The sequence below is a fragment of the Mixophyes fleayi genome, chromosome 4 (assembly GCF_038048845.1).
Source record: "Mixophyes fleayi isolate aMixFle1 chromosome 4, aMixFle1.hap1, whole genome shotgun sequence".
Classification (NCBI taxonomy): domain Eukaryota; kingdom Metazoa; phylum Chordata; class Amphibia; order Anura; family Limnodynastidae; genus Mixophyes; species Mixophyes fleayi.
This window is the reverse complement of record NC_134405.1, coordinates 191146095-191173042: the sequence shown is the minus strand read 5'-3', so window position 1 is coordinate 191173042 and position 26948 is coordinate 191146095.

Genomic DNA, 26948 nt, shown 5'->3' with positions numbered 1-26948 from the left:
GTGTGGAGATGATGCAGAGGGGCACATAGTGTGTGGAGATGATGCAGGTGCACAGAGTGTGTGGAGATGATGCAGAGGGGCACAGAGTGTGTGGAGATGATGCAGGGGCACAGAGTGTGTGGAGATGATGCAGAGGGGCACATAGTGTGTGGAGATGATGCAGGGGCACAGAGTGTGTGGAGATGATGCAGAGGGGCACATAGTGTGTGGAGATGATGCAGGGGCACAGAGTGTGTGGAGATGATGCAGGGGCACAGAGTGTGTGGATGACTCTAAGGGTGCCGCAAACTGCAAAAGTTTGGGAACCACTGCCTTAATTTTAGATCTTAGGGGCCCCCCTGTCTTAAGTGCCCCGGGCCCCCCAAAGCATTAATCCAGCTCTGATCCAGGGGGCCCTTGAAAGTGCTCAGCAGCAGTATTGATCAGTCAGGGGGCGGGGGCGCCCCCGGCGTGAACTTTCACTGCGGTCCTTCTCCGGCGCGCTGTAGTCTCCTTACTGAGGAGATCTCGTGAGTCTCACTCTCACGAGATCTCCTCAGTAAAGAGCGTACAGAGCGCCGGAGAAAGAGGTAAGTGCCGGGGGGGGGGTCTGGGCGCGGGCAGCTCGGATCACGGGGGGGGGGGTCGGATCATTGGGGGCGCAGGCAGCTTGGATCACGGGGGGGGCTCTCACGGGGGAATGGAGGCCCCTTAATCCGGCCCTGAGCACCTCTGAGGTGAAGTGTCAAGGAGGCCAGCCCAGTAGAGACAGCATAGTGTATCGAGGCTGAGCTGTATCAAGGTCCTGGATGAATGGGGTGATGGTCGGAACTATTTTTTTTTTGCCAATGAAATAGATTTATTCTTCTGGACCAATGCTTGTTACAGTACAGGTAAAGTGCAATTAATGTCCAAAGTTAAACTTTTCATCAGCTTATATGGGAATTAACACAGAACAGCCATTAAAACAAACTGTGTCCTAGGCGTTACAAGACTAACGTGAGGAATGCCGTTCAAGTTTAGTCGACCTTTTCAATTGTGGGGCTGGATGATGCACCTCCGGATGGGGCACCGACTGCTTTGAAAACTTATTGAAACTTCTTTGCTAGTCAGCACCTAGCAAACAGTCATGAGATAACAACCTGTTGCTGCAGTTAGTCCTGTAAATTACATTGGGCCTGATTCATTAAGAAACTTAGGCAAGAATTTGAGTAAGCTTTCTTGCTTAAGTTTTCTGGACAAAACCATGATGCAATGCAAGGGCTGTAAATTAGTTTATTATTTTGCACATAATTTAAATACTGGCTTTTTTTTCATGTAGCATACAAATACTTGATAGACTATTTGTACAGTGAAATTTAAAGTTTGTATTTGTGTGCTACATGTAAAAACAGTTAGTATTTAACTTATGTGCAAAATAATAAGCTAATTTACACTCCTTGCATTGCAACATGGTTTTTTCCAGAAAACTTAAGTAAGAAAACTTACTCAAATTCTTGCCTCAACTCATTCCAGGCCCCTGTGTTAGGAACCCCTCCAGCCGGCACAACACAACCCGGAATCTACACTGCCAGTCAGGTGTTCACTGGAGCCCCTGATGGTGGGGACAGACTGGGCAGCAGACTGACAGAGGGTCGTGAAGTGCGTACCAGCTGGGGAGAACCCAGGCAAGAGGAGTCAGGTCCACGCAGAGGTCAAGGGCCGGCAGCAGACAACAGTATCGATGAACAAGCTGAGGTCAAGGGTCACAGGCAAATAGCAGAACGGGTAAACAGGCCAAAGATCAGGGTCACAGGAAACACAAGCAAGGTCCAAATCAAAGCCAAGGGTCATACACGGGGAGTCAAATAGAGATATCAGGATACAGGACAGGAACTAGCAGGTTAGCAGACTGGAACACAGGAGCTATAACCGGCAATGAGGCAGCAGACCTCATTGCCTTAAATACCAGTGGCCACCAATCAGAGCCTAGCTCTGAATTAGACACAGCCCCCAGCATAATTAATAGGCTGCATTAATTAGCCCACAGGCTAGAACATATGGTGAGCGCTGCGCCCGGCTTCCTCTCATTGCCGGGACGCAGCGCTGAAGCGTCTTCTCGTTGCCCCGGCAACGGCCGGGTCAGGGCCGGAAGTGACGTCCCGGTCGCCATTGCGACGGCCGGGATGCAGGTGAGTGAGTCGCGGCGGCTGGGCACCGCCGCGGCTCGTAACAGTACCCCCTCCTTGAGGAGGGGTCGAGGGACCCCGACATCCAGGTTTTCTTGGGAACCTCCTGAAGAATTCCTTCAATTGTTTAGGGGCATGGAGTTGTCTTCGCGGAACCCAAGATCGCTCTTCTAACCCGCGGTTCCTCCACTGCACCAGGAAGTGCACCTGTCCTTGCACTTTTTTGGAATCTAAAATCCTTTGAACCACATATCTTAGTGGCTTACTCGAACTTCCCCCAGGCACAGTTGAGGATTGGCTAGGATACAATACCGGCTTCAACAATGAACAATGAAATGTGTTCGGAATTTTAGTGAACTAGAAATCTTCAATCTAAAAGCTACCGGATTGAACTGTTTGGTAATCATGAACGGCCCAATAAATTTAGGCCCTAGTTTTTTACAAGGCTGTCTGAGCCTAAGATTTCTAGTTGATAGCCATACTTTCTGGCCCACTTTGAATGGGCAGGTGGTACGGTGGCGATCCGAAAAAATTTTGGCCGACAATGAGGATTTTTTCAAGGAGGACTGAACTTTCCCCCAAATTACTTTCAGATCAGCAGCTGTGTAATGAATCTCCGGAATACCAGCAGATTTGAGAGAGTACAGAGAATTAGACCTGGGATGGAAACCGAAGTTACAGTAGAACGGGGAAGTTTGAGTAGATGAGTGAGATGAGTTATTGTAGGCAAACTCTGCCCAAGGCAGCAAAGATGACCAGTTGTCATGGAATTCTGAGGAATAACATCGGAGGAACTGTTCAAGTGCTTGGTTAACCCTTTCAGTTTGCCCGTTAGACTGAGGGTGGTATGCAGATGACAGACTGATCCGGATTCCGAGGAGGGTGCAGAAGGATTTCCAGAATTGTGCTATGAATTGTGAACCACGATCAGAAACAATATCGGAAGGAAGTCCATGGAGCCGGAAAACATGTTGTATGAAGAGAATGGCCAGATCTCGAGCTGTAGGAAGCCTGGTTAATGGGATGAAATGTGCCATTTTACTGAAACGGTCCACCACAACCCAAATAGTATTATGTCCTGCAGAAGGTGGCAAATCAACAATAAAATCCATGGACAAATGTGTCCAAGGTTTTGCAGGAATGGGCAATGGAAGCAATTGACCCACCGGGCGAGTCCTGGGGACTTTGTTCCTGGCACAAATTTCACACGAGAGGACATGACTCTTGACGTCAGCGGACAAGGATGGCCACCAGACCGTACGGGAAAGGATCTCCAGCGTCTTATAAACTCCAGGGTGTCCAGCAGACCTACTATTATGCGCCTCTGCAAGAACCGCCTTCCTTAGATGGACTGGAACAAAAAGACGTTGTTCCGGAGTAGTATCAGGGGCTAATTTCTGGAATCTCTGAAGTGTGATACTCAGATCTTGCATATATTGCAAGTTCTTGTGGTCGGTAATGACAGAGATCTGATGTGGAGCACCCTCCAGCCAATGTCGCCACTCCTCGAAGGCCCATTTGATTGCCAACAGTTCCCTATTCCCGACATCATAGTTGGCTTCTGCTGAAGAGAACTGGCGGGAGAAATAGGCACACGGGTGTAGACGATTAGTATGAGGGTCCTTCTGTGATAGTATAGCCCCAGCACCGACGTCAGAGGCGTCGACCTCAAGAACAAATGATTTAGCTGGATCCGGGTGTCTAAGGACCTGAGCGGAGACAAAGGCTTTTTTCAGGCTTTCGAATGAGGCTACTGCTTGAGGCGACCAATTAGTTGGATCCATTCCTTTACGGGTTAGGGTGACAATGGGAGCCACGATGTCCGCAAAACCTGGAATGAACCTTCTATAATAATTGGAGAAGCCCAGAAACCTCTGCACCGCCTTAAGGTTGTTTGGTTGCACCCAATCTAGAATAGCCTGAACCTTAGTTGGATCCATGGAGAATCCCTCAGAAGAGATTATGTAACCTAAAAAGGATACTTTCTGCACCTCGAACTCACACTTTTCTAGTTTGGCGTAAAGGTGGTTCTCTCGCAGTCTTCGTAGAACTTGTTTAACGTGATTCTGATGTACAGACAGAGATCTGGAATAGATGAGGATATCATCTAAATAGACGACCACGAAACTACCAAGAAAGTCCCGAAGAACCTCATTGATTAAGTCCTGGAATACTGCAGGTGCATTGCTAAGACCAAACGGCATAACCAAGTATTCATAATGGCCAGAGTGCGTATTGAATGCCGTCTTCCACTCGTCTCCCTCCTTGATACGGATGAGGTTATACGCTCCACGAAGATCGATTTTTGAGAAGACAGTAGCACCTCTCAGCTGATCAAATAATACGGAGATGAGCGGAAGGGGATAGGTATTCTTGATTGTAATAAGATTCAATCCCCGGTAATCAATACAGGGTCTTAGTCCTCCGTCCTTTTTGGATACAAAGAAGCATCCTGCTCCTACGGGAGATTTAGATGGCCTGATGAAGCCCTTCTCCAGATTTTCTTCAATGTATTCCTGCATGGACTTGGTCTCCGGACCAGAGAGAGAGTACAGGCGACCCTTAGGCAACTTGGAACCAGGAATAAGCTCGATGGCACAGTCAAAGTCACGGTGAGGGGGTAAGGTGTCAGCAGCTTTCTTGGAGAACACATCCCAGAACTCATGATATTGTGAGGGAAGCTGCTCCGGAATAGACTGAATCACCCGCAGGGGCAGTGACAAGCAGGACTGTGTACAGTAAGAGCTCCACTGGACAATTTCTCCTTTTACCCAGTCCATGACAGGGTTATGACGGGAAAGCCATGGGTGGCCCAAGATCAAGGGAACTGATGAACAATCGATAAGAAGGAAGGTTATTGACTCTGAATGGAGAGCTCCGATTTTTAATTGTAGTGGCGAGGTCTCCCAGGAAATCTTGCCACCAGGCAACGGACCTCCATCTAATCCACAGACAGTAATAGCGGACTTGAGTTTTACCATCGGAATTTTAGCAGCGCGGGCGAACCCGATGTCCAGGAAGTTGCCTGCAGCTCCACTATCAACGAAGGTGGACAGGTCCATTGAACGAGCACTAAACATGAGCTGTGCAGAGATCAATACGGCGTTTTTCGGGGAGACAATCTGCAGACCTAGGTGAACTTTCCCCTCGTTCCCTAGGCATGCTCTTTTCCCGGCTTATTCGGGCAGGAACGGGAGAAGTGGCCTTTTGTGCCGCAATAGAGACATAGGCCCTGTGATTTTCTCTTGTCTCTTTCCTCAGGGGAGAGACGATACGCCCCCAATTGCATGGGTTCCTCACCATCCGTGGGAACAGGAATGAAGCCGGATAGAGGTGATGATGTCTCCTTTTCGATTTTCCGCTCTTTAAATCTCCTGTCGATTTTAATGGAGAGGTGCATCAGATCCTCCAGAGAGGTAGGAGATGGGTACTGCACCAAAGAGTCTTTGACCTGTTCCGACAGGCCAAGACGGAACTGACTCCGCAATGCAGGATCATTCCATCCACTATCAGGTGACCATCTACGGAATTCAGCGCAGTATTCCTCTGCCGAGCGCCGGCCTTGTTTCAAGGCCCATAGATGAGTTTCAGCGGAGGCAGTACGGTTCGGGTCGTCATATAGTAGACCTAACGCCTCGAAGAAAGCGTCTACTGACTGCATGGCAGGACTGGTCTGCGGCAAGGAAAACGCCCAGGACTGGGGGTCACCCTGTAGAAGGGAAATGATAATCCCGACTCTTTGATGCTCTGACCCGGAGGAGCGGGGTCTCAATCGGAAATAGAGCTTGCAGCTCTCCCTGAAATTCCGAAACAGGGACCTATTTCCAGAGAAGCGATCCGGCAAGTTCATCTTAGGTTCACAGACGGAACTTGGAGTGGGTTGTGACACTTTTGCGGCTTCTTCTTGAACAGACAGACGCTCAGCCAATCCCTGGATCATCTGATATAAGGACTCAACATGGGCTGCTAGGGCTTGTGCTGGAGACGGTGAGGATCCACTTGCATCCATTCCAACCTCGTCTCCGTGAGTGGGCCGGTTATAATGTTAGGAACCCCTCCAGCCGGCACAACACAACCCGGAATCTACTCTGCCAGTCAGGTGTTCACTGGAGCCCCTGATGGTGGGGACAGACTGGGCCGCAGACTGACAGAGGGTCGTGAAGTGCGTACCAGCTGGGGAGAACCCAGGCAAGAGGAGTCAGGTCCACGCAGAGGTCAAGGGCCGGCAGCAGACAACAGTATCGATGAACAAGCTGAGGTCAAGGGTCACAGGCAAATAGCAGAACGGGTAAACAGGCCAAAGATCAGGGTCACAGGAAACACGAGCAAGGTCCAAATCAAAGCCAAGGGTCATACACGGGGAGTCAAATAGAGATATCAGGATACAGGACAGGAACTAGCAGGTTAGCAGACTGGAACACAGGAGCTATAACCGGCAATGAGGCAGCAGACCTCATTGCCTTAAATACCAGTGGCCACCAATCAGAGCCTAGCTCTGAATTAGACACAGCCCCCAGCATAATTAATAGGCTGCATTAATTAGCCCACAGGCTAGAACATATGGTGAGCGCTGCGCCCGGCTTCCTCTCATTGCCGGGACGCAGCGCTGAAGCGTCTTCTCGTTGCCCCGGCAACGGCCGGGTCAGGGCCGGAAGTGACGTCCCGGTTGCCATAGCGACGGCCGGGACGCAGGTGAGTGAGTCGCGGCGGCTGGGCACCGCCGCGGCTCGTAACACCCTGAAGGTCAAAGACAGGTTTGATTTCCTGCACAGCTCTACCCTCAGTGAGTGGGCGTAGCGCTCCCCAGACTTGGTGTGCTGGAGTCTGGCCCCTGGTGCAGCACTCTCATTGTGATCCTTCTTTCTCTCTGTGTGTGAAGTTAATGCTGTAAACAAGAGACTGAGACACATATACTAACACACACAGGGCTCACGCAGAGGAAACCAGGTACTTCAGTACAAGCTGTATATGTGAACCCACACCTGGCCCTCCCCAGACTTGTGCATCCACACACCTATGCCCTGCACAGACTTGTGCACACAAACACACATATACCTTCCCCTGATTTGCACACCCACACACCTGTGCCCTTCCCTGACTTGTGCACCCAAATATACTTGCATTCCCCTGACTTGTAAGAAAACGTAAAGAAGTTTCACTTAAAATGCACATGCTTAGCACATACACACTGTCTTTTTACATACTGGGCCATTATACAGCACATAATGAAATAAATACAAAGCAAATTTTAGAACTTGTAATAAGTTCTCCAGAGGTAAGACACTATTTGACATTAATATATCAAAGTCTGTGTATTATTGAGCTGAGTAATATGCATTAAAAACTGGTGTGTGTTTATACCTAATTTAACATGTCCATAATCCTTTACAGGACATATGTGTCTTTAATCTTTCTGTACAATATAAGGTGCCAAAATCAGGGGCAAACATAGGATTTTTAAGGGGAAGGTTCCAAATGTTTGAATTCGGAACAAAGTAAAAAAAAAAAAAGTTCCACAATAAGTCTTCAACATACACTTTTTTGTGTAGTCAAACTGTTTTTCAAAATACCAGGGATACTGCACATTAAAATTAACATTGACACAGCACATTAAAACTAGCACTGATACAGCACATTAAAAATACCATGGATACCACACATTAAAATTAGAATTGATACTGCACATTAAAACAAAACAAAAAACAGATTCAGGACAGTTGGCAGACTGTCCTGCTCTCTCCTACCTGTTCTTGTCACTTTAACTCCCTGTGGCTGCTGGTGTCTTTAGCTCAGTTTCTGCTTGTCTGGATCCTGGAATGTTAGGGGCCCTATATGAAAAAAAAATTGGTATATGAAATTTAGAATACTCCAACCAGCTCCGGCATTACATCAATAGCACCCACATTCAATAATTACTGCTCCTTCTAGCCCAAACATTGAAATAATAGTATTCACAATTGATAAATAGATCCATTTCCCTCCAACCAGCCCTGACATTAATTTAATAGTGCTCCCATTTATTAAATAAATCTATTTCCTTTTCTCCAAACAGCCCCAGCAATAAATTAAATAGCATTTACATTTAATAAATATAACCATTTTCCACAACCATCCCTGGCATTAAACAATTCATATTCACTTTTAATAAATAGCTCTTCTCCCCAAACTCAGCCCCATATTCATTTAATAGCCCCAAACCACCCCAGCATTAAATTAAAGATCCCGTCACCTTACCTTAAAGTAATAGAGCCCACTAATAAATAGCCCTACCATCACCCTACAAATAAATTAATAGCACCACCATTAAATAACTAGCTCTGACCCACAGCCTAAAATTAAATTTATAGATTACCTCCCATCCAAATTACAGTAGACACTTTCCACCGCCAGCAATAAATTAATAATATTTACATTTAATAAATATACCTATTTCCCGCAACCATCACTGCCATTAAATAATTTATATTTAATAAATATACCTCATTCTCCCCAAACAGCCCCACATTCATTTAAAAGCCCCATACCACCCCAGGATTAAATTAAAGATCCCATCACTCCATGAACTCACAAATATTATAGCACCCATGAAATATTTACCTACACTCCACCATTAAATTAATAGCCTTCCTCACACATTATATTAAGAACCCCCTCCCTCCTCACACATTATATTAAGACCAGGGGCGGGCTGGCCCGGGGGGCAGAGGGGCATCGGGCAGCTCAGTTTCAGCGCTGTTAGGGCTGGCCGCCCCTGGGATGGAAATTCACCTGATTTTGACCCGCGGCCGCATCACATGACACGGGATGCGTCCGCACCAGCGCACAGGCGGCCGCATCACATGACATGCGATGCGGACGCCTGTGCGCCCCCGGGCTGAAATATGCCAGCCTGCGCCTGATTAAGACCCCCCCTTCTTTCTTTTACACATTTTCGTAATATAGCCCTCCTCACACAGTACAGTAATATAGTAGCTCCCTATTCCCTCACACTGTACAGTATTATAGTAGCCCCCCAATTCCCTCACACAGTACAGTAATATAGTACCCCTCCAATTCCCTCACACAGTACAGTAAAATATAGCATTTACATTTAATAAATATAACCATTGCCCCCCCAGTTACCTCACAAAATACAGTAATATAGTGCCCCCCAATTCCCTCGCACAGTACAGTAATATAGTAGCCACTCCACAATTGCCTCACACAGTACAGTAATATAGTACCCCCCAATTCCCTCACACAGTACAGTAATATAGTACCCCCAATTCTCTAATACAGTACAGTAATATAGTACCCCCCAATTCCCTCACACAGTACAGTAATATAGTACTCCCCAATTCCCTCATACAGTACAGTTATATTGTATCCCCCCAATTCCCTCACACAGTACAGTAATATTTTAGCCTCCCCTACAATTCCCTCACACAGTACAGTAATATACTACCCCCCGATACCCTCACACAGTACAGTAATATAGTTGCCCCACCCATTTCTTTCACACAGTACAGTAATATAGTAGCACCCCCCAAAATTCCCTCACACAGTACAGTAATATAGTAGACCCCCAATTCTCTCACACTTACCTTATTCCAGAGTATAGGAGATTCATCTCTCTGCATCTCACCTCACACACATGGGAAGGCACCTGTCACGTGGTGCGCATCCCATGTGACATGTGGCTGCACGGGGACTGGATGAGGCCACACAGGAGGCGGAGGGAGGAGATCCACTGGCAAATTAATTTAGGTGGCTAGTCCTGGAGGGCCAGCCACCAACCCCCAACCACCATCCTGTCCCCGCAATGGTGCCCCTGCCTGCGCGGCCAGAAAAAATATCACTTTAAGGTAAAAAAGCAAACCTTCAGGCGTCCACTTTAGGCCAGCTCCATTTCAGCCATCTTACAATGTACAGCAGCCGCGACGCTACTTGGAGAAGCATACGCGGTACAGCTGTACATCTGGCCCACTGCAGGCATGTTAAATGCCAAAGATTTTGTCCGTCCAATTAGAAACCGTCCCTGGGTGCACTCCTGAGAATATTCAGGCTCAAATGTTACCTTTTTATCAGATTTTCACCATTCACTTGAACACAGGTTTTCCACCAGCGAGCTTCCAGACAATCTGAGTAGCTGTGCTCTGATACGCACTCTTTAGGACCGTGTTTCCATGCACTAGCACGCTGGGCAACTGCCCAGGGTCTCAAGAGTACAGGGGACCCCCTAGACAGGGCCCGGAAGAAAGATGATTTTTTTTTATCTACTTTGTGGTAGTGATCCGGTGCCCTCCCTTCTTACTGCATTCAGTGCCCTCCTCCCCTCCTCCCTGCTGCTCCCACACTGAATGCAGGGTATGACATCAACACGTCTGTCATTTTCTGTGAAGAGTGCAGAGGGTACAGTGTGAAATAAGGGAGACAGAAGAAGAGGAGCAAAAGCAGCTGATATGGATGTCAGAGGCATATGGAGAGATCTGATGCACTTGCAAGGGGCATTTAGTTAAGTTTGGTGGCATGTGGAGTGGTGTGATGGGTATGTTGGCCATTTATGACTTTTTTTATCCCTACCTCAACAGTTCCCTGCACAGCGTGCAGAGACTATATGTAGCCCTTTGAACCCTCCTCTATTGGATACAGCAGCGAGTTAACATTTGTACAACATGTTTTTTAATGATTAAACACTGATTTTGTTGCAGGTAACAGTAAATATAAGCCTAATTTTATTGATAATTTACCTTTTTATTCCTGGTGGTTGTGTAGGTAGGTTGTGTAGTTAAGGGCCCCAGTACACTGCTTTGCCCGGGGACCCATAATGCTGTTACAATGGCACTCATGTGATCTAACAATCCTGTTCCTAGAACAAGTTTGCAGGTCATAGATTCCTGGAAACTCTAGTTTTAAAAGCACTTGATGGTCGAGCAATTTAGTCTAGTCAGGATTATTATCATGATTCTCCTGCTTGCTGGACTCTTTATTATGGGGAATATATTGCAATGGTGGGATTTGGGACCAAATTAAAGTGGTTAGCAGGCAAATGAAAAATATATATTATTTGGGAGAGGGAATGTTATGGGAATATCAAAAAGGCAACAGGAAATTAATTTCTGTTCTATCTGTATTTGACAATATGTCTGTGGATTGGAAGAGGACCGCAAAGAATGTGTATGACTATATGGGTGGACATGACTGTATTGATGGTAAAAACTGTAAATAAAGTGGTATGGTGGAAGAGTGCCAAGGAATGTCATGGGAGGATCGGAGGGGGAAAGGAACCAAACTAGTATTTGGCCTAAGGGCCTGTGGAAGTCAAATAATTGTATGGAGTAAATTTAATTGACTAATATTGTTTTACCGTGCGATTGTGATTAGTACGCCACGTGTAATGATGCAATAGCATGGATTAATAACATACACATTTACATTAGCATTTACACTTGTAAATATTACATTTTTATTAAGGTTCCAATCCACATTTATTTATTAGTAAAATGTATTAGAGATTATTTATACATAGATAATATTACAGTAAAGGCCCTCTAAAAGGTAAAGAGTTTAGTCTCATATTAAAGCTTATTTCACCAGCATTAACCCAGTTTTGACAGAGTAGCGATCGCATCTAGCGCTCACAAGTTATGAGCAATATGAGATTAATACTGAAAAGTACTTTGTTTATGGGTCAATTTAAGCTGGTTATGCGGCGGGAAGAAACGTAGGCAACAGTTGGAGTAAGTTGCCCTCACCCTTGGAAAAGATCAAATGAACTGACTTATGACCAGCAGTCTAGTGGAACATTGTTAACCCTGGACCAATGAAGACCTCTCTTGGTGTTATCTGTGTATATTCATGACATCATCACTGTTTATGTTAATTCAAACTGCATATAAGCAAGCTCTGTGCCAGTGTAAATCTATTTTCCTGACTACAAGGCTGAACATGGACCTGGGCCCAGGAAGTGACTGTGCAATGTAATGTATTCGGTTTATTCGCTTACTGTAAATCCTGCTATCTATTGCTATTAAATCTCTTTGTGTGTTGGAACCACAATAATTGCATTGGACAATGTTTATTGGTAGCGACAAAATGAACATTACAGGCCCGATGGTGTTGTAATCTGGTTCTGATTGGTGGTGGCATAGAAATATACCCACAATATATTGCTTCAGTGGCAACATTTCAGGACTCTTTTTCCTGTTTGCTCGACCACCACAATTCTGCAATTACACTCATTTTAGTAATACTTGATTTTGTTATAGGTATAATGTAATGTCTGCCACTGAATGCTGCCCTCATGACTGACAATTTTGAATTTGAATGGTCTGACGCTCAAAGCTTTATATTCTCTCCCACCAACCGTGGGTACCTCAAAATATCTAGTGTACCACAAGCTGCTAGTACTTCGTAATAATTAACTATCTGGTTTAAAAAAGGTATACATTTTTATCTAAGATCCAAAAAGCAAGAGGAGAAAAGCATGACTATTTGGGGCACTCTGTGATCTATATTTATTAACATTATTAAAACATTATCTTTATTAGATTGATTAAAATAAATAAAGAGAAAGTGTTCACATAAATGTCCTAAGTATTACTAGTAGTGAAATGGTTACAAACCAATTAGTGAAATGATATAAAGTGATTAAAAAAAAAAGGGTCAATAACATGGCAACTCTGCCGCCAAGCCCCACTGTGTTATTAAATAAACAGATGATCAGATTAATGTATACTAATATTCTTATTTTATTAATTCCATTACATTATTGTCCTGTTAGTTGTCTTATACATTCACACAAATAGAGTTGTTGCAATAACTTATATGTTAACTTATCTTATATTATATATGTTTGCTAATTATAATGATCGTGCATCACTACTCTACACTCTTGTTAACTTAAAAGCATTCTCCTATGTAAGAGAGTAGTAATTGTATAAAGATATAATAAACCTTTATTTGTAAGCTAATGTTTCCACTACCTCTAGTATTAATTGCCCTAGCCAGGAGGATATTAGCAGTGGCCAAAACAATGAATTACGTTACTGACAATAATTTCTTTGGAAGTTATAATGAGGCCGACACTAGTTTAGCTGATTCTGCCTATAATGATAATAGCCTCAATATGATATGTAACTCCTTCAGTCACATGACCTGGTGATGTCACACTCTCACCGATTACATGCAGACAGCCTGTGCGGTCTGTGCAGGAGCTATCTAATCTAATAGTACTCTCTGTGGCTGTGTCATTCATTCACAGAATATTGTACTACAAGATGTAATACAATATTCTATGAATGAATGATGCGGCTGCTGTGAGTACTATGCGATGTGGGAGCCCCTGCACTGGCCACACAGGCTGTCTGCATTGCATTACCACTGGACCACCAGGCGGCCCAAAATACAATTTAATTGTCCGGCCCAGCCTGCCCCTGTGCCCGCTCATTATAATTAGCAAACATATATAATCGGGATTGTGATTACCTGGTCCGGTGCTTATTAATCTAAAAAAACATTTTATCTAAGACATAAATAATTCTAAGCATAGAGGATATAAACCACATTTTTTAAACATTGTAAAATTCTGGTTAGCAGCTTCATGCTTTCCGTTCAGATAGAATGCAACCTATCACATGTCTAGCGTAACATCATTCTTCCTAACAGGTTGTCTATCTTGGTGATGGCACAAAATATCTCCTAATAACATTTTCTGACATACAACATAAACGTACTCTCTGTTTTCCCATTCTAGGAGAACACAATGTAAATTGCCATTTTATATCATTTACTTTGCTATGAAAAGCAATACTATTGTCTGATATTACACTTTATTTTATGGAGGTAGAAGAAGCAAAGCTAAAATAAAAATCCCATCATAAACATGATGTCGAGAAACAGTGCATTGTGAAGTAAGTGACTATTAACTGTAAAATATTAAACACCAATATGCAAATTATTCAACCTTTTTCAAAAGCTTTTATATTATTTGGTTTGTCTTTCTTACCTTTAATTTTAATCACATAAACAATTAAGCCCTATTGTAATCTGAGGCCTATTAAATCAGTACCTGTTGGCCTTCATAGCAACCAGGAGGTTCTGTGGTATTTACTTATAAAGGGTCTAAAACTCAGGCAGCTATGCAGGAATAGTTAGTTTGGTAGTTTATAGTTAGTCGAAAGTTAAAACTCTAAAAATGTTACTCCTACCCCATTCATACTGCACCAAAATCCCGGGTTTTTGCCGGGGCGAGCTCAAACGACCCGGGTCTTGGTGCAGTATGAATGGTACAAGTCAAAAATCCCGGGTCTAAAAACCTGGGTCTTCAACCCGGGATTTATTGAGGGGTAATTCCCGGGTTGGACCCGGGTTGCCTGCACTATGAATGGTGCAACCCGGGTTTTTCAACCCGGGTTGCACAGAAAACAAGCTGATTGGCTGTCTGCCTGTCTCTGGAGGATGATGTCATCGGTGGGAGCCCGTGGAAGAAAAAAAACCAGTCACCTTTCAATGACATCACCATTTTTCAGCCAATGAAAACTGCTCTGGTGATGACTCCCACAAATTGCCAGGGCACAGACTTGTGCAGTATGAATGGGGTCAACCCGGGAAATCCCCGGGTCCGAGGTGCAGTATGAATGGTGTTTCTGAGCTGGGACGCTCCGAGCCCCGGCAAAAACCCGGCTTGAAAAACCCGGGATATTGCCGGGGCGGCAGTATGAAAGCGGTATTAAAGTACAATGCTGAGAGAAATATGTAGAGAAAATTAAGTTAACAAAGAATGTACACAGCACATATACATGTCAATGTAATTATGTACAGTACATCTATAAAAATGTGTTCAACTATAAGTTGGCAGAAAAGGGTGACATTATGGTGTTTGTTCCTTGGAGCCTCTTTATTTTTTTCAGATGATGACTGCCAAAACGAGAAAGTGGAACTTCCTTCTTTCCTGCAATTAGTGCAATCAGCAGTTCCTGCATTAGCAGCTACATGGTTATATAATTTATCTCTCTGGACCATATTATTAATATTATTATTATTATTATTATCTTTTATTTATAATTCGCCACACAGGGTCCGCAGCTCCGTACATGACATATGCAGAAAGCAGTGATCTATAACACATTACATGATACATGAAGATCAAAATACAAAGACCATTCATGGTGAATGAATAAATTTACAGGTAACATGGTAATGCAGATCAAATTATTCGCGGGACAGTGAGTGAGAGTGATGGTAGTGACATACCAGCTATAAGTTTTCTTCAAGAGAAGCGATAATCCCATGATTATCCTGCAGCAAGTTGCTACAGCAGCATTTTCCACAATAATATCCTGTTTTCATAGATATGTAGTAGTAGTACTTTTGTACCATGTGCCACTAACCATTGACTGCCACAATGCTAGAAACACAGAGCAGTACATATAAGTCTCGAAAAGCTTTTGATGGACTGATTTATTAATGAGAAAAAAAATAGATTTTTTTTAAAATTTTCCCCAATTCAAGAAAGAGTATTGCTAAGGGTAAAAGGGTGGTAATCCCCAATGGCAGTAAGATCCGCCAGCTTTGTATGAGAAATTATATTAAGGGTACAGCGCACATTTTTGGCGGCTTTCCTTATTTTACACACAGCCATTTTCACTTGGGAAAAAACAATCCTTTTACACTAGCACAGACTGGAGATGGATCTTGTCCTATACTTTTAATGAGATGCATTTTGCACATTACAGTTGCACTTTGGCAGAGAAATGCAGTTCTAAACGCACTTTGTTCAAAGTAAATAAAAAATGTCAAACACACTATTGTTCTGACAATAGTTCCTGTACAGCCCCCTTCTGTCATTTTTTACAGCTTGCATCTGTCATTTATACAACCCCCTTGTGTCATTTTTATAGCCCCTTTATACACTTTTATAGCCCCCTTGTGTCATTTTTATAGCCCCCTTTAGACAATTTATAGCCCCCTCCTGCCATTTTATCACCTTCCCTCACTGCCATTTAATGTGACCCAGCACCTGTCACTTACCTTCCTCTCGTTGATCTCTCTCTTCCTCGTCATGTTGATCGGGGACAGGGCAGGCAGCCTTACAGCAAATGCAACTCAGCTATCTGTCAGTGTGGCTGCAGACAGTTCTTACCCTGGTCTCACGAGCTGTGGTAATCTCGCGAGACCAGAACCGCGGCTGCACTGACAGGCATCTGACAGCAGTTGCATTTGCTGTCAGGCTGTCTGTCGCCAATAGAGACTGTTGAGGCCGCCGCCTTTAGACAAGGGGCGGACCCAGATGATGCCAGCCAGCCCCCGCCACCAATATAATAATAAATAAAAATTATGTGTGTTGGGCGAAATGTAATTTAGTCGGCGCTGCGCCCCCCAGGAACCAGCCCTCCAGGCTGCAGCCTGATCAGCCTATCAGCCTATTGGTTGTATCCTAACAGGGCTGGTAGAAGTTAGGATATGATTATAAGTGGTTTTCATATATTTAATTGTCCATATATGCCTGTGCTAGGGGGTTGTTTTATTTTATTCATCATGGAGTGTTGTGTTTCAATCATTCAGATTTTGTTAACATTTTGCATTTTAATACAATGTTTGCACATTTTCAATGCAGGACCCCAAGTTTCCAGAAGCCAGCCAACTGACAACAATGCTCCAAGAACAAACAAGAGAGAATATCAGGAAGTCTCTGCTGCAAGAGCAGGTAAGAGAGAGCAACACAATTTGTCTAACTTTGAATGCAGAATTTTACTGTAATGACATTTTAATATGTTTGCAGAATGAAGTGTTTTATGTATTAATTAACATTTTACAATTTTGTGTATATATATATATATGAAGTATTTGCGTTTAATTAAATAATATATATATACAGTGGTTAAAGTGGGCTGACGGTGGTATGCCATGCTGCCACTTCTACTGTCTTCATTGTAAAACTATTCTAGATTTCCACTTTGACTACTATTGGGGGGCAACCGGTGTATTAGCCTAGAACGGCTGGAACCCTTAATCAGGCCCTAGCTAGGTGGACTGGCTAGGTAAAGGCAGTGCAAAACTAAGATACAATATAACTAGTATGCTTTGTAAAAGAAGTCCAATGTCTTTGTGTTAAAAAAAAATATATTATATGTAAGAATAAAACAAGCTGTTCCAATGTTTGGAGGAATCCACCAAACTTGGATCATCATTACATATAATCCTTTTAATGAATATACTACTTTAGTACAATTTATAGCCTTGCTGTGTACCTAGGTGTAGCCATACATTTATAATCAGTAAAGCACATATATGTCACAATGCTTTAAAGAGAATAGCTTGGTGAAAAGAATGCACACTACAATGTGTGTCTATTGTCAATGTCATTTTTATATTTAATAGTCTGGAATATTTTGTTTCAGCCAACTACTGGTATTTAAAAGGATATAGCTGGAAATGATTTAAATACCAACACTGACAAAATGTCATTGCTTTCCATTTCTTAATGTAGTGATGTTTATTCTTGTCTGTAATGTTCTACTCTGATATTCTATTTAGTTTACAAATTAGCTAAGATTATCTGATCACAGCAAAGCTTTTGGCAATCTTTGCAATGACAGGTTTATTGGAGATGATCAGTTAGGAACTAGGAGAATTTTTGACAGCTGTTATACCTGACAATGTGGAGAAACTTTCTAATTAGGTAATGTATCTAACAAGCTGACCTCGCCATCTGCTGTCATTTATGATGCTTTTGAAGGCATTTTATTGTATGCTAATTCTTTTCCTATCTCAACAATTAAATGCCTATTTTCAGTTCTGGATTGAATACAAATAGTCACTTCACTCACCCCAGAAGGTCTACAATGACTCATTCTATTGGATATAGTGCACAAATAAAATGTGGCGTGAAATGATCTATTGGATATGCGGAATAGAGGCTTTCAAGTCTGATTTATATCATTAAGTACATAGTTCAAGGAGATAAAGTACAATTCTAATCCTGAAAGTAATTGTAGTGAGTAGGAAGTTATCATGTTTGCAGACACATAATACTTGCTAGCCCTGATTTTACTCTGTAGCTGCATAATAATATATGAAAATCTAATGTACACTTTACAATAGATTCCCTAGCCGTTTAGAAGAGATTCACATAGAGCTGAACCTAGAAGATCCATGGGTATTCCAAGCCCAAAGGTAAGGTATAATTTAAAAAAAAGAAGAAGCAAAAGGCAGCACACAATTATACCACTTTCATACTGCCACCCCTGCAATTTCCCAGGTTTTTCAAGCCAAGTTTTTGCCGAGACACAGAGTGTCCCAAGCTCAGTGACCCCGTTCACACTGCACCTTGGACCCGGGAATTTCATGGGTCGACCCCATTCATACTGAACACGGGTCTGCCCTGGCAATAAGTGTGAGTCATCACAAGAGAAGCCTTCATTGGCTGAAAAATACTGAGGTCATTTAAAGGGGAATAGTTTTTTTGCACACAAAGATGAGGTCAATGTGGGTGGTGACTGTTCACAGCTTTAATCATGGTCAACGAGTCACTGTTGGGTAGCCCAGAGTTCCTGTTTTATTGAGTTTATGTAACGGACTTACCTGATCCCCGCCGCTCCGTCCGGAAGCCGCACTTCCGCATTCAGGACCACGTGACCGCACCCGGAGGCGGTCACATGACCACATCTCAGAGGCGGGGATTTTGATTCCCCTTCAGCATAAAAACCTCACTCTGGCACTCGCTGAGTGTCAGAGCAACACTTACCTGTTCCTGGCTCCTGTTCTTCGTGGATTGCAGTGTCTTCCAGTTTCCAGTGTCTGCCTGTGTGCTGATCTCTGCCTTTTTGACTTCCCTGGTTCTCCTATCCCTGTGTACCGACCCGGCTTGCTAACCATTCTCCTATTCTTGTGACCCGTGTACCGAACCTGGCTTGTTGACTCCGAATTGCCTTCTGATTCTGCCTGACTCCATTCCTGTGTACCGAACCGGCTTGTTTGACTCCGCTACCTCCGCTTCACTCCGCTGTACTACATCTTGGGGCGAACCTGGGGACCGCGACCTGCGACTCCTGGCAGCGAAGCCCACCCCGCTTTGCTGCGGTTCTTGGTGAACACCGGGGAGATCGTTAGACTCCGCACCTCAGGTAAGCCAGCGCTAATCAAGATAAGTAATATAGTATCCAGAATCTGTTACAGTTTATTTGCTCTTTTATAAAGCAAATGAGAGCTTGATGCAGCTGCTAACACGGTGCTACCTTGCACAGTGTCATTTCAGAAGGAGAAAGGAGCAATTTCTGACAGAGAGGGAGAATACTCGGCTTCTGTATAAGCACAGGAGGAGAGCTTTTCTCAGGGCCAGCATTTTCTCCATATTGAGATTCAGTGCTGCGACTAACCGAACAATGTGTGCCAGAGAACGCAGCCATGGAGAAGCTTTCTGGTCTACTGTGAAATCTTTAGAGGACCAGCAGTGGATGGCACACTTTCGTATGTCACGTTGGACATTTCACTATGTGCTGGACCTTATCACCCCAGCACTTTCTAGACAGACTACTAACTTCAGAAAACCCATTGCACTAAGTAGGAGGCTAGTAATTGCGTTGTGGTGGTATGCTACCCCAGGCGAATACCACACAATCTCCTGTTTGTTTGGAGTGGGGATAGCCACAGTTTGCACTCTAGTGCATGAAGTCACCAAGGCATTGCTGGAAGCCCTTTACCATTGTTTCATCTCCTTACCTGAAGGAAAGCGACTGGATGACACCATCACTGGATTCCTGTGACGTGGATATCCACAGTGTGCTGGACCAATCAACAGGACACACATCCCTATCATTGCCCCCACAGACAACCCTGCGGATTACTACAACCGCAAAGGCTGGCATTCCATCATTCTGCAGGCTGTAGTTGACCACAACTATTGGTAAGCATCATTTATTAGTGTAATGTGACGGTGTCTTATGATGTCTGTTGTAAAACAAAGGTAAATATATTTCATTTACAGTTTCACAGATGTCTTTATTGGCTGGTCTGGACGTTCCCATGATGCCAGAGTTCTGGCCAATTACTGCACCTGTTCCTTTCTAGATGTTCCACTTTCAAAATACACTTAAAACATATACCAGCAGGTGTATGGTGTTCTGTAACCAACATTTGGGTACCGTGTTTATGTTTTTTTTTATTTGGAGCTAGACATTATAGATTGAAAGATTAATAGGTGTACTAAGTTCCTAAATGTTCCAATATTCTCTGTAAAGCACTACTGAAATGTAATGTGTTACATTTCTTTACAGAAATCAAAGTACGTGAATGGTGTGGAGATCCCAGTACACATCATTGGGGATTCAGCTTACCCTTTGCGACGATGGTTGATGAAGGGATTCACACAAAAACATCATGTCACGGTCTCAAATGATAATTAGGTCTTTACGATGCGAATCCTAGGGTTCGTACAGTTTAGCGCTACTCAAGCAGGGCCCGGAGTCTAACGAGTAGACGGTGTTCACCAGGAACTGCCGCAAAGCAGTATGGTCTTAGCTGCATCTGCTCGCAGGTCGCGGCCCCTGCTAGAGTACTGAGCGAGACCCTTTTTGGAAGTCAGGAGACAAGGGACAGCCAATAGGGGTGAAGAGTAGATGAAATACCGGACTGTTTTATTGAGTTTATGTAACGGACAGCCCAGTAGACAAAGTAGATAGAACTGCCGGTACTTGGATGGAGCGTGAGCTCTGTAAACAAGGGAATAGATCTGCAGGTACTTGGTTGGAGCATCAGCTCTGTAGACAAGCGAATAGATTGACAGGTACTTGGTTGGAGCGTCAGGTCTATAGACAAGTGAATAGATCTGCAGGTACTTGGTGAGAGCGTCAGCTCTTTAGACAAGTGAATAGATCTGCAGGTACTTGGTTGGAGCGTCAGCTCTGTAGACAAGTGAATAGATCTGCAGGTACTTGGATGGAGCGTCAGCTCTGTAGACAAGTGAATAGATCGGCAGGTACTGGGTTAGAGTGTCAGCTCTGTAGACAAATGAATATACAGGATAGCAGGTACTTGATTGAAGCGTCAGCTCTGTAGACAGGATAGGAAGTAGCCGCGTCTAGCACCAAAGGCAACTAAGGAACAGGCACTGAGTGTATAGAGGAGGTGCCTTTTGTATTTAGAGCCAAAATTGCCTGGCCAATGGGAATGCGTTCAGAGGTTTTATAAATCGCGGTCTGCGCATGCGCAGACCCGAATCCAAGATGGCGGAGCCCGGGACGGAGCGGAGTGCCGGAGGAAGGTAAGTTTGCCGGGGGTCGGGAGAGCTGCCTGATACCCCGGCGAGTGACACATCAACTGTCTGTGGAACAAATTTGCTTCACCCATACCCTCAGCTCAGCTCGGATGGTGGTAGAAAATGCCTTTGGACGCTTGAAAGGACGTTGCCGGTGTTTATTGAAGAGCAATGACATTGATACCAAACTTATGCTCCATGTAGCTGCTGCTTGCTGTATTTTGCACAATATTTGTGCAGGCTTATTTTTCTCTGGTTCTGTTTCAAAATATTGCCTTTTTGTCATAGCAGCTGTCCATCAAGCCTATTTAAGGCACATTTGGATGTGGCTCACAAGCCAGCCTTTACTAGATGTAAACCCCTATACCTGGGAGGTGAGTGCATCTGATTTTAACTGCATTTTAATAGTGTTTAAAGCATATAGGTCAGTGTAGGATCTGCATATAATGAGGTACCCTTGACGTTGGGATGCAGGCTTAAGTCTTTTGATCAAAATATGAACTAATACCTCATGTTTTCATTTTGCTAGACACACACAGATATGCAGTTTAAAGGATAAGCGCTGACAACTTTCTTTTTGTTTTCACTCAGACAATAACAAAATTATAATTGTCCACAACATTATTTCTTTACCTACAACTGTCGGTAATGTGGGTAGTCTTGATTTGGTTGACTTGCTGTGTACTCAGGGTTGTGGACAGTAGTTGGATATTCTTGATTACGGGTAGTAGGTGGGTAGGCAAGGTTATGTCTAGCCATTTGTAGTTGATGATGTGTTGTGTTTATTGGAGTACCTGAGTTAGGGTGCACAATTTGTTGGCCTCTGTTATACATTGGGTAAGGCGCCTATACATGGTATGGCAGTTGTGCATGTCCCTGCATTCTTGGCAGGAGTCGATCCAGGTAACCCATTAAACATTTACGGTTCTCACGGAGAATACTGTCTTGCATACCCATGATTTGGGTTGAAAAGGAGTCCTGGAGCTCGCGTTCATTGTCCATGAATCTATGTAGACGTGCATCCTCTTGGGCAGCCATAGCCATATCCATTTCCTTTAGTTGGTCTAAGATCACTGTGATCATGGTTTTGGTAGCAATTTCCATCTTATTTGGTCCCTTTCATTGTTTGGGAACATCGTAAACTAAAAATGAGAAAAAGAAAGGAAAAACATTAGGTTTACTGAGGATGACAGAATATTACTGTAAAATTAAATAGCAGTTGTCAAAGTAACTTTTAATAAAACTAACAGAAATACATATATGCTCATATATTTAAGATTAGGGTCTGTACTTTTAAGAGAACGTGTTGCACAATACACATATTGCATAACAAGAGACACGTACTTAGTAATTTTCCATTACTGCAGAATTCATGAGCAAAACAGATTAGATAATAGTCATATGATGTATTTAGCAATATCACCAGATATGTCCAAAGAAATATTGGCACTGTTAAAGTTTAAGCTGACCATCCAATAGAACATGTTATTTTAATGATAGAGTGCCAGCAGTGATGTAAGCTGGGAAGGTGTGTTTTGAAGTAAGAAGGAGTTTTATATTCTATAAAAGAATAAGTTAATCAAATATAGAGTGTCAATTGGCATTTGAGACCCTGGGCGTATGTCTGTTTCGTCCAGTATGGCTGCATCTATGTATAATACCTTTTTAATAAATTATAGAAATATTATATTTTGGAAACCTGCTCATCTCATTTATTATTTAAAGAGACGGAGAGAAAATAACTTATACACAGTGTTGTAAGCAGATATGTGCTTGAGGCCTCCTCCCTCCTGCTCAATAGCTTCAAGCTGCAACATATATGTGTTCATGTTTTAATATGTTTCTATGTTTAATTTAGGAGTCTATTAGTTGTAGTTTTGTAGATGTAGTTGTAGTTTTGTAGATGTAGTTGTAGTTTTGTAGATGTAGCTATAGTTTTGTAGATGTAGTTGTAGGTTTATAGATGTAGTTTTAGGTTTGTAGATATAGTTGTTGTGTAGTTTTATAGTTGTAGTTGTGCCAAATCAGCATGTTCCTCTACTAACTTATCGCTAGTCACCACTGCGGGCTGGCTAGACTCACTGCTTTCTGGTAGAGGAGTAGGAGCATCCAGGCAACTAGATGAAGAAGTGAATGGGAGATGAAGTGCAATGGGATTTGAAAGTGCTGAATTTCCAAACAAAATGTTGCATTGTTCGTAAAACAGCTATTCCATTCTTGCAGCACGGCTTTTCCGACGGTTGTTATTATGGACTTTTACATATTGTTTACGCAGGGATTTTAATTTGTTCACAACCTGTTGAATAAACAGTTGCATCCTTTACAGTCCCTGTTATTTGTCTTTTTATCTCTTCCTCCTCTCTGATATTTAGCAACTCTCTGACCTCTTCTTCAATCCAATGTAACATTCTCTCTGTTTCTCTTAGCTTCTTTCTGCTTCTCAATGCTTCTCCTTCTTATTCTAGACTCTTCTGCAGCAGCATAACAATGACGTCATCCTCAAGCATCCCAGAGACTCAATCAGCTGCTTTATGTGAGACCCGGGTTGAAAAACCCAGGTCTCACCATTCATACTGCAGGCTAACCAGGGCCGACACAGGAATTACCCCACCAAAAATCCGGTGTCTAAATCCCGAGTTTTCAGACCCGGGATTTTTCGCTTACACCATTCTAAAAATTCTAAATCCGGGTTGTCTGGGCTTGCCCGGCAAAACCCCAGGTTTTTCATGCAGTATATATGGGGCATAAGTGTTCAGGCCCCCTTTGGCTATTACGTTCATAGCGCACTCTGGCCTTCCATGCCAGGCATATAAACTCAGCTCCACTTGGCTTTTAAAAGGGTCACAGCATTCTTTGTCACTCATTTTGTTTTCATTAAAATCAGAACTGTATAACAGAATGTAGGCATGATTGACCACTACTGAAGGTGGAGGTGGGGGATTGTCACGTCTGCGACAGTTGACATCTTTGTGTTTCCTATTCGCTTATCGTTAAGTGCAGTCCCAAGGATGAATGATTGTCTTCAAACTTTACAATGAGAATACGTCAAGATTAAAACCTTATTACAATTTCCTTTCATGTTCTTTTTTTACTTTGGGCAACAACTATTGTCTAATATTTTTAAATGACTTCCTGTTTATACCTCAGTCTGACACAATTTTGTACCCCAAAATATTTTGCTCCCCCAAAAGCCTTGCGCCCTATGCTGCAACCTAGTCAGCCTTTTATATAATCAGGCCCTACTTGTTTATTTTAGAGATGAGCGCACTCGGATTTTGTAATTTCGAGCCCACCCGAACCTTTCCGATCTGAGTCAGATCCGAGACAGATCCGGGTATTGGCGCCAAATGAAAACTTGAAACCGAGGCTGTGAGTCATAATCCCGCTGTCGGATCTCGCGATACTCGGATCCTATAAATTCCCCGCTAGTCGCCGCCATCTTCACTCGGGCATTGATCAGGGTAGAGGGAGGGTGTGTTAGGTGGTCCTCTGTCCTGGTAGATCTCGTGCTGTGCTGTTTAGTTCTGTGCTGTGCTGTGTTCTGCAGTATCAGTCCAGTGGTGCTGTGTGCTGTGCTCTGTCAATTTTGAGTTCAGTGGTGCTGTTGGGTCCTGTGCTGTGTCCTGTTCAGTCCAGTGGTGCTGTGTCCTGTGCTCTGTGCTTCTAAGGGCATAGTTATTTCCCCATTATTCCCAAGTGTTTTAAAAAATAAAAAAAAGTTATAAAAAAAATACAAAAAAATAATAAAAAATTTTTTTAATTACAACAAAATTTGCAAAACCAATCCTGCAGTATAAGCCCATTGGTACTGCAATATTACCAAGTTCACACATTCAACAGTAAAAGTCCAGTGGTGCTGTGTGCTGTGCTCTGTCAATTTTGAGTTCAGTGGTGCTGCTGGGTCCTGTGCTGTGTCCTGTTCAGTCCAGTGGTCCAGTGGTCCTGTGTCCTGTGCTTCTAAGGGCATAGTTATTTCCCCATTATTCCCAAGTGTTTAAAAAATAAAAAAAAAGTTATAAAAAAAAATACAAAAAAAATAAATAAATAAATTAATTACAACAAAATTTGCAAAACCAATCCTGCAGTATAAGCCCATTGGTACTGCAATATTACCAAGTTTACACATTCAACAGTAAAAGTCCAGTGGTGCTGTGTGCTGTGCTCTGTCAATTTTGAGTTTAGTGGTGCTGCTGGGTCCTGTGCTGTGTCCTGTTCAGTCCAGTGGTCCTGTGCTTCTAAGGGCATAGTTATTTCCCCATTATTCCCAAGTGTTTAAATTTTTTTTAAAAAGTTATAAAAAGAAATACAAAAAAATAATTAAAAAAAAATTAATTACAACAAAATTTGCAAAACCAATCCTGCAGTATAAGCCCATTGGTACTGCAATATTACCAAGTTCACACATTCAACAGTAAAAGTCCAGTGGTGCTGTGTGCTCTGTCAATTTTGAGTTCAGTGGTGCTGCTGGGTCCTGTGCTGTGTCCTGTCCAGTCCAGTGGTCCAGTGGTCCTGTGTCCTGTGCTTCTAAGGGCATACTTATTTCCACATTATTCCCAAGTGTTTAAAAAAATTTAAAAAAAATATAAAAAAAAAACAAAAAAAAAAATTAATTCTAACAAAATTTGCAAAACCAATCCTGCAGTATAAGTCCATTGGTACTGTCTGCAATATTACCAGGTTCACACATTCTGCAGTATCTTGTGCTACATATAATGGAGACCAAAAGTTTGGAGGATAAAGTAGGGAAAGATCCAGACCCACTTCCTCCTAATGCTGAAGCTGCTGCCACTAGTCATGACATAGACGATGAAATGCCATCAACGTCGTCTTCCAAGCCCGATGCCCAATCTCCTAGTACAGGGCATGTAAAATCCAAAAAGCCCAAGTTCTCAAAAAAAAGCAAAAAGAGAAACTTAAAATCATCTGAGGAGAAACGTAAAGTTGGCAATATGCCATTTACGACACGTAGTGGCAAGGAACGGCTTATGCCCTGGCCCGTGTTCATGACTAGTGGTCCATCTTCACCCAAGGATCTTAGCCCTCCTCCTCCTCCCCCCCTACAAAAAATTGAAGAGAGTTATGCTGTCAGCAACAAACCAGCAAACAACTCTGCCTTCTAAAGAGAAATTATCACAAATCCCCAAGGCGAGTCCAAGGGTGTTGGTGGTTGTCAAGCCTGACCTTCCCATCACTGTACTGGAAGAGGTGGCTCGGGAGGAGGCTATTGATGATGTAGCTGGCGCTGTGGAGGAACTTGATGATGAGGATGGTGATGTGGTTATTGTAAATGAGGCACCAGGGGGGGAAACAGCTGATGTCCATGGGATGAAAAAGCCCATCATCATGCCTGGTCAGAAGACCAAAAAATGCACCTCTTCGGTCTGGAGTTATTTTTATCCAAATCCGGACAACCAATGTATGGCCATATGTAGCTTATGTAAAGCTCAAATAAGCAGGGGTAAGGATCTTGCCCACCTAGGGACATCCTCCCTTATACGTCACCTGAATAACCTTCATAGTTCAGTGGTTATTTCAGGAACTGGGGCTAGGACCGTCATCGGTACAGG